The sequence below is a fragment of the Elephantulus edwardii genome, unplaced genomic scaffold (genome assembly GCF_000299155.1).
Source record: "Elephantulus edwardii isolate Elephantulus edwardi_28Jun2011 unplaced genomic scaffold, EleEdw1.0 scaffold00055, whole genome shotgun sequence".
Lineage (NCBI taxonomy): Eukaryota > Metazoa > Chordata > Mammalia > Macroscelidea > Macroscelididae > Elephantulus > Elephantulus edwardii.
In genome coordinates, this window is record NW_006399805.1 from 2454792 (window position 1) to 2463031 (window position 8240).

Here is an 8240-nt window from a genome sequence, read left to right on the forward strand (position 1 = left end):
ACAGTGGTGTTTATTTACCTGTGTGGTCCATACCTCTTATGCACCTCTGTGTCTTCCTTTGCCTTAGTGATATGGTGCTGTGCTCATCCTCCTCTTATTTGTTCAATGACCTTTTAAATGTAATGTTAGCTGTAAAGAATAAGACATACGGGGACACTGTATGTCACTGTAATAAGCAACCTGTTGTCAAATATGAATAAGAAAGAAAGGAGAAAGGAAGAAGGGAAGGAGGGAGGGAGGGAGGGAAGAAAGGGAGAGGGAGACAGGGGGAGAAGGAGATGAGAGAGAGGGAGGAATGGAGGAAGGGAAGGAAGGAGAGGCCAGTTTCCATTGAGTTGACTCCAACTCATAGTGACCTCATGTGGATGGGAGTAGAACTGTGCTCCTTGGCTTTCAATGCCTGATCTTTTTTTAAAGTAATCCCCCTTCTTTTTCCCATGTAGCAACATGGCTAAGTCTAACATTAACATTAATGTTAACAAGATATTCCATTCATTCCCCTTTTATCAGTCTGCATTCTTTTGTTAATATTTTTAAAGAAAATTTTTTTAAAAATCCACCATGCACATATTCTAAAAGATGAAAACCACAGGAAAAAAAATATGAAAAATGAGGGAGGGGAGAAACATTCACAATCTCTTTTCCCAGAGATGACCACTGTGCCCACTCTGGGATATTTCCTCCGTCCTGTTCACCATTGGCTCAATTGGATGAAAGATGACTCCTTCCACATGATTTACAACCTCAGAAACCCACCGGAGGACCAACGCGGAGTCCTTTACTACCTGACAACAATGAGCTGTGAGTTATATATAAAACCCAGAGGCAGCTCCATTCGGTGTACATGGATTCTTGTTGAAGTCCAGCCATTGTACTTCTTGTTGCCCAGAAACATGTCCACATGAGTGTGGGGGACTTGATGAGGGCCTCCATCCCCCGGAGGAAACGAGGACTTGTGTACATGACATGCTATTATTGTTTTCAGCTCGGCAAAGGGAGAAAGTGAAAGCTCTCTACCAAGAACAGCCTTTCACTTTTAAAACAAAATAGAAGCAGATAGCACTGCACTGAGATTAGGGACCGTGCCTCCCAACCTCCCTTCCCATGCTCCTCCACTGGCTGCCTGCCCTTAGCTCTTATCATTGGAAAGTTCTCGGCTGAAATTACCAAGCCTGTTGCTTAGCAGATCATCTGCTCCTGCCTGCTCCCCTCCTGTCCCCAGGAATGCAGGGCCATGTGTTTCCTTGGCCCACATGCTGACAAGCATCTTCCCACCCAACCTGCCACCAGCCCAGGCTCCAGCCAGGGCCACCTGCTCAGTGTCTGCCCTTGTGTTCCCAGAGGCAGGGTTGGGATGGGAGGGGAGCAGTGAGGGATAGAAGATGCGATTCCTCAGTGTGGAGAATCCAGGCCTTTTATTTGTTCTCTTTCCCAGTGCAGCGTGTGGTCCCTCACCTGTATTTTAACCACTCTGCTTGGGGGATGGTTTGGTGGCAAACCCAGTTAAAATGGAGATAGGAGGAAGGGGACATTCATTGGCACAAGAGAAATCTAAGCTATCAGATTCCCCTAGCTCTTCAGCCTCTACCAAAACATCAGGTGATGCAGTGGTCAGACCTGATGAGAATGAGCACAGGATCTCAGCCGGTGACTGGTCACCTGCATTTCAGATCTTATCATTTGCAGGCCACTGATCCCACCCTCATCTGTAAGACACTATCAAAAACCTTACTTTGCTTAACCATGTACCGTCCTGTATTAGCTTGACTATTACATTGCTTACGAGAAACATGTTTTTATAGAATGGCTCTGTCAGAGAAAAATGGGCAATTTCCTCCCTTGTGATTTACAATCTCTGAAAACCCTGTAGAAGGTCAGCTATGAGTTGGTTTTGATTCTACTTTGAAACACTATAAATATCACAAACTAGGAAACTTTATGGGACAGTTTTGTTCTATCTTGTTGTTATTGTTATTAAGTGCCATCAAGTCAAGTACAACCCCCTAGCGACCCTATGAACAATAGATCTGAACCCTATTGTGTAGGGTAGTTAATCAGGTGGAATCAACTTGATAGCACACAACAAAACAAAAACCAGCAACAACAATAACAACACACGACAACAACAGTAACAACACACAAGACTCTGCCAGCCTACAAGGTTTCTAGGGAGGAAGCTTTTCAGAGAGCATTGTAGATTTGCTAATGATTCACATTTTGAACTTTATAAACTTGTCAGAACCTGTTGAGCTGAGTTGATTCCAACTCCAGTACCCCACCTTCCTCGCTAGGACATAGAACTGGCTCCGAAGATTCCCAGAACTCTTCTCTTTACATGACGGAGTTCTGCTGGTTCAGTGACAAGGAGCTGCGCTGTTAACCCAAAGGCAGGCAGTTCGAATCCGCCTGATGCTCCACAGGAAAAAGATGGACAATCTCTTCCTGTGTGATTTATAGTCTCTGAAAATCTGCTGAAGGTCAGCGGTGAGTTGGTTCCGACAACAGCAACGACAGCCAAACTCTTTACACGAGCAGACTGTTATGTCTTCCTTCAGTGGAGTGTCTGGTGCATTGGAACTGCCGACTATTTGGTCAGCAGCCAAGTACTTTAACCACTGCACTACGAGGACCTCTTATTTAAGACTTTACCAAACTTTAATTTACTTGGAATATCAGGAGAGAACTGACAGGACTTGCCCCCTGAGTACTGTGGAGTTCATCTTACTGACATTTATTATATGAGAAATAGATATTAACTTTAAGATATATAAATCAATGTAAGAAAATGAAAATGACCCTTATTTCAGTGTCTGGTGAGTTAGTGGTGTTAACGTTTTTGTGGTTTTTTTTCTCCCAGTCTGATGATCTAATTGGCCTGTGCATATTAAGGTCAACATTGTCTTTTATACTGTAAAATGAATATTGGCAACATTCTTCAATATCATTTACAACATCTCATAAAATCTTAAAATGGCTATGTCACATCCCATTGCAATGTTATACACTCATATAGCCAAACCCACTGCTGATTTTGACTCCTAGTGACCCTGGATCAGGTTTCTGAAGCTGTAAATCTTAATAGCAGATCTGTCTCCCCTGGAGTAGCTGGTAGATTTGAACCCCTGATCTTTCAGTTAGCAGCCCAATGCATAGAACACCACACCACCAAACCTTCTATTTGTATTGCTGCAGTAAGGTCTAATTAATGGGTCCATATTGTCTCCTAAGGTTCTTGCAAACACATTTACAGTTCTGACTTTGTGTGTGCTTCTGGGTCAAACTCTACTGTGAGACATACAGCGATGGAGGGACCTAGCTCCTGCTCTCAGTCATTTTATATCCTGACCAAGGATTTTAGTCAATATAGTAGACTGGATATGGAAAGGTATTCCTTCCATACAAACTTATGCAATTATAGACCTGATAAAAGATAAGTACAACCACATGCAGGGCTCTAATGAGAAAGAGGACACTTTCTGGGTGTTGTAGGGCTCTGGGTGGGATCTGAGACCATGATGGGCCAAGCTTAGTGACTTAGAGATTCAAATCTAGGAGTGTTAAGAGGCAGGGGTAGAGACCTTCCTGTGTGAAAATAGGAACCTTTGAGGGAATTAGAATTCCTCATCAGCCAATCTGTTTAAAAGGATCAAAGACTACAGCCTCCAATATAGATTAAATTTCAACATCAAGAAGATAAAAATCCTCACCACTAGACAGATAAGCAAAATCATGATAGAAAGAAAAAATAATGAAGTTGTCAGTAACAAAATCTTGCCTGGATCCACAATCAATACCCTTGGTGCCAGCAGTCAAGAATCAAAAGACACATTGCCTTGGAAAGTCTGTTGCCTAAAGTCCTGAGGACCAGTGACACCAGTTTGAAGACTCAAGTGCACCTGATACAGGCCATGGTCTTTTCCATTACTTGTTATGTGCCTGAGAGTTAGACAATGAATAAGGATTACAGAAGAAAAATCTATGCCTTTGAGTTGAGGGGTTGCAGAAGTGCACTGAATATCCCATGGACTGTCAAAAGAATAAACATATATGTCTCAGAGAAAGTGCAGTCAGAATGCTTCTTAAGGTCAAGCATGATGAACCTTCAATCTCACGTACTTTGGAAATGTTGCTAGAAGGGCCTAGTCCTTAGAAAGGGACATCATGCTGGGAGAGGTGGAAGGTCAGCCAAAGAGAAGATGACCCCCAATGAGGTGGATTGATACAGCAAGTGTAGCAGTGGGCTCAAGTGTATCAGAGATGATGAAGACGGCACAGGATAGGACAGGGTGCTGATTGCGGAGTTGCTATGAGTCATACTTAACCTAATGGCATATAACGATAATAACAGTAACAAAGGTCTTGGGTAGACAAGACTCATGTACCAGAAATGGAATAACAAGACTTCCACACAAATTTATACAACATAAGTAATTATTCTGTATAGGAATGATACAAGAAAAGGATTCCCATTCTTCTCAGTGTTATTTAGAATTTGTTATGATCTATGCAGTCAAATGCCTTTGCATAGTCATTAAAAAAAAAGCAAACATCTTATTGGTATTTTCTGTTTTCAGCTAAGATCTGTCTGACATCAGTAATGATTTCCTCATTTTCATAGTCTTTTGAATCTGGCTCGAATCCAGCTTCTGAATCCAGCACCAGGGGATGTCTCCGTAGAGACAATGATGGTGAAACTTAATCTCACATGCTGTAGGAATATTTTCAAAAGAGGCCACTCCTTAGCAAAAGACATCATCCTGGGAACAGTGGAGGGTCCAGGAAAGAGAAGAAGACTCCCAACAAGATGGACTGACACGGTGACTGTAATGATGGTCTTCAGTATATCAGAGATGGTGAAGATGATAGGACAAGGGTAAGATCTTGTTCATGGGTTGCTATGAGTTGTAGTCAGTTGGACGGCTCTGAACAACAATAACAAAGTGATGCCTAGAAATGATCATAAATACAGATCCAGAAGTGGTAAAACCAGGGGGCATCTTGTAGAGGAAAACCAACAGTTGAATATAAAGCAATACCACCTGATTCCCAAAGGAAATGAACACCACTGGGAGAGTCCATGATAAAGTAGAAAGTGATAAAAAGCTACAAGGCATCATAAGGGACACTTAGTAGCAACAATGAAACAGAGTAACCAGCATTCTAAGATCTAGAGGAAATAGAACAATCTTTAAAAGATTTAATTTAAGAATATTAAAAGAAGAAAAGATAGCAATAACAAGGAAATGCATATTTGAAAAGTGGACAAAAAGTTATTCTAAAAATAAAAATTATCATTGCAAAAATATTTTTAGTGTCTTAGAGAATGTATTAGACATAGTCAAAGATATAATTAGTAAACTGGAAAGTATATTTAGACTATCATCAAGGATTTGAAATGGAAAATGTCAAAGAAAAGAGCAAAAGAGAACAGAAAGGCCAAAATATACTTAGTAGAGTCCTAGAATGAGGGAACAGAAAACATGTGAGCTGCATTTGAAGAGATATTGACTGATAACTTTCCAGTATACAAATTTTTAATTCTTAAACTGAAGACTAGCAAGTCCTGTGCACAACAATATCAACAACATGCAGAATAAATTTTTAAAAAAAAGCTATTCTGCACCAAAGTACTTTGTTTTGAAAACTCATTCGTGGGTTGGAACTGAGTCATAGCTGAGCTTCGACTAGGTTTTCAGAGGCTGTAAATCCCACAGGATGGAGCATTGGTGGCTTACTGGTAAAATGATGTACTGCCAACCCAAAGGCATGCAGTTCTAATCCACCAGTTGCTCCACGGGAGAAAGATGGGCAATCCCCTCCCGTGCAATTAACTGCCTCTGAAAACCCACTGGAGGGTTGGTTGTGAGTTGGTTCCGACTCAATGATACAGAACAAAAGCAACAACAAAGCCCACAGGAAAACATTGTCCATTTTCCTCCCAAGGGGCCTCTGGAGGATTTGAACTGCCAGAGAGGCACTGCCTTTGGGTGAGCAGCACCATTCCTTATGGACTTTGCCATCAATGCTAAAAAAAAACAAACCCAAAACTCACTGCTGTTCAGTCTGTTCTGACTCATACCTGACCCTGAATCAGGTTCCGAGGTTATACATCACACATGAGGGGATTACCCACCTTTCCTCCTCAGAGAGGCTTATGAATCTGAACCACTGGAGACACGAGCCATTGGGTTAGTTGTGCAAGCCAGTACCGATCATACCACCAGATCTCCTTTGTAGCTGCACTTTTGTTGTCATGAACTGTCAAGTCAGCATCGACTCATAGTTGGCCCTCCATTGGGTTTTCAGAGGCTATAAATCACATGGAAGGAGACTGCCCATCTTTCTCCCACAGAAAAGCTGACAGATCCAAACCCCGTATCTTTGAGTTGGCAGAGCAACTGCTCACCACCAAGCCACCAAACTCCCTAACGCAGAGGTACTCTTGTTATGTGCTGTCCAGTCAGTTGCGATGCCATGATCAGTAGGTCTGAACCCTGCCCTGTCCTGTGCCACCCTCACCATCTCCAGCATACTTGAGCCCATTGCTACAGTCAGTGCCAATCCATCCTGTCACAGATCTTCCTCTCTGACCCTCTACCTTTCCAAGCATGATGTCCTTCTTTAAAGTCTAGCCCCTTCTAAAAACATGCCCAAAGTGTGTAAGACGGAGTTTAACCATCCTTGCTTCTAAAGAACACTCTAGTTTCACCTTCTCTAAGACAGGTCTGTTTCTTCTTTGGGGCAGCTCATGGGCTATTTAGCACTCTCCCCTAACACCAAAATGGGAAGACATCGATTCTTCTTATGCCATCCTTAGTTATTGTCCAACTTTCAGATGCATAGCAAGCAGTTGAGATGACTATGCCTTGAAAAAACAGATACATCTTAGTCTTCAAGTTGACACCTTAGTCTTCAAGTCATTGGTCCTTAATATTTCCTGATAGTAGACTTGCCCAATGCTTCTCATCTTTTGATTTCTTGATTGTTAGTTTGATTGTGAACCCAATCAAGATGAGTTGGTTGACAACTCCAATCTCTTCTCTATAATGGCCTTGCCTCTGGTCGCAGTGGTGAGGATTCTTATTTTCTTGCTCTAGCAAGAAATGTAAATGAAACAACCCCACTGGGAGAAAAGATGAAAAGCCAAATATGAATAAAAGCTATCATACAATGAGTGTCAAGTGAGAAGTTCAAGCGACAGGTGCTGTGAATTGAGAGAAGAGAGGAGGATCCGGCTTGAGGCAGCCCGTAAGTGGATGCAGGATGGAGACCTCACGGCTTTACACAGGTACCACACCAGGGTATGAAGCAAGGGACAACTACATTGGAGCTTGTTTTAGGCACTGAAATACTTGGAGATTTTATAAAAAATGGAGGGAAATAAACTTAGCATAGACCCTAAGGGTTGAGCAGTTCAAGAACTTGGTGCTTGGTGGGCAGAGATGTCATCCCTATAAATTCACTACCTTCAAGTTAAGGCTGACTTCTGGCTATCCTTTGAGTTTCTGAGACTGTAAACCTTAACAGAAACAATATCACCTTTCTCCCATGACGTGGCTGGCAGATTTGAACCAGTGGCCTTTAGGTTACCAACTCAGCATGTAATCTTTTTTACACTGCCAGGACTCCTTCATTCTTATAAATGCCTACACAATTTGCCCTGGTCCCTGTATAGGCAACCCATTTCAACTCTGTCCACTCTTGCCTGAATACACAATCCTGGTGTGGGCTGAGAGAGCTCTGGTGGCTTAGTCCCTGAGGGACTGTACTTCTAGACCAAAGGTGATGTCTCCCTAGTAGTTCAAATTCACCAGTGGCTCTATGGGCGAAAGACAGGCAGTCTCCTCCATGATGATTTACAGCCTCTGCAAACCTGCTGATGGGTCAACTAGGAGCCAGATCTGACTCAACAGGAATGAATTTTAATTCTTTTGGAGCTATAGGCTAGATGCTAAGGAATAGGTGGCTTTGCACAATGGTGGGATCTTTAGAAAAGTACAGTTTCTGTGGCAAAGGGCTATGGAGATGAAGTCCAGAGAATGAGGAGCGTTGTGCCAGGTCAGCCAACTGATGACGGCTGGGAGTAGATTCCAAGTCTCCGGATCCTGTCACAAACACCACACTGTGGCGAGGGAACGTGTCTTCCAGGTTGTCTTCAGCCTCACAGGTTAGCCATATTCTTTCTGACAGATGTATGATGTTCTGTGTGTGTGTGTGTGTGTGTGTGTGTGTGTGTGTGT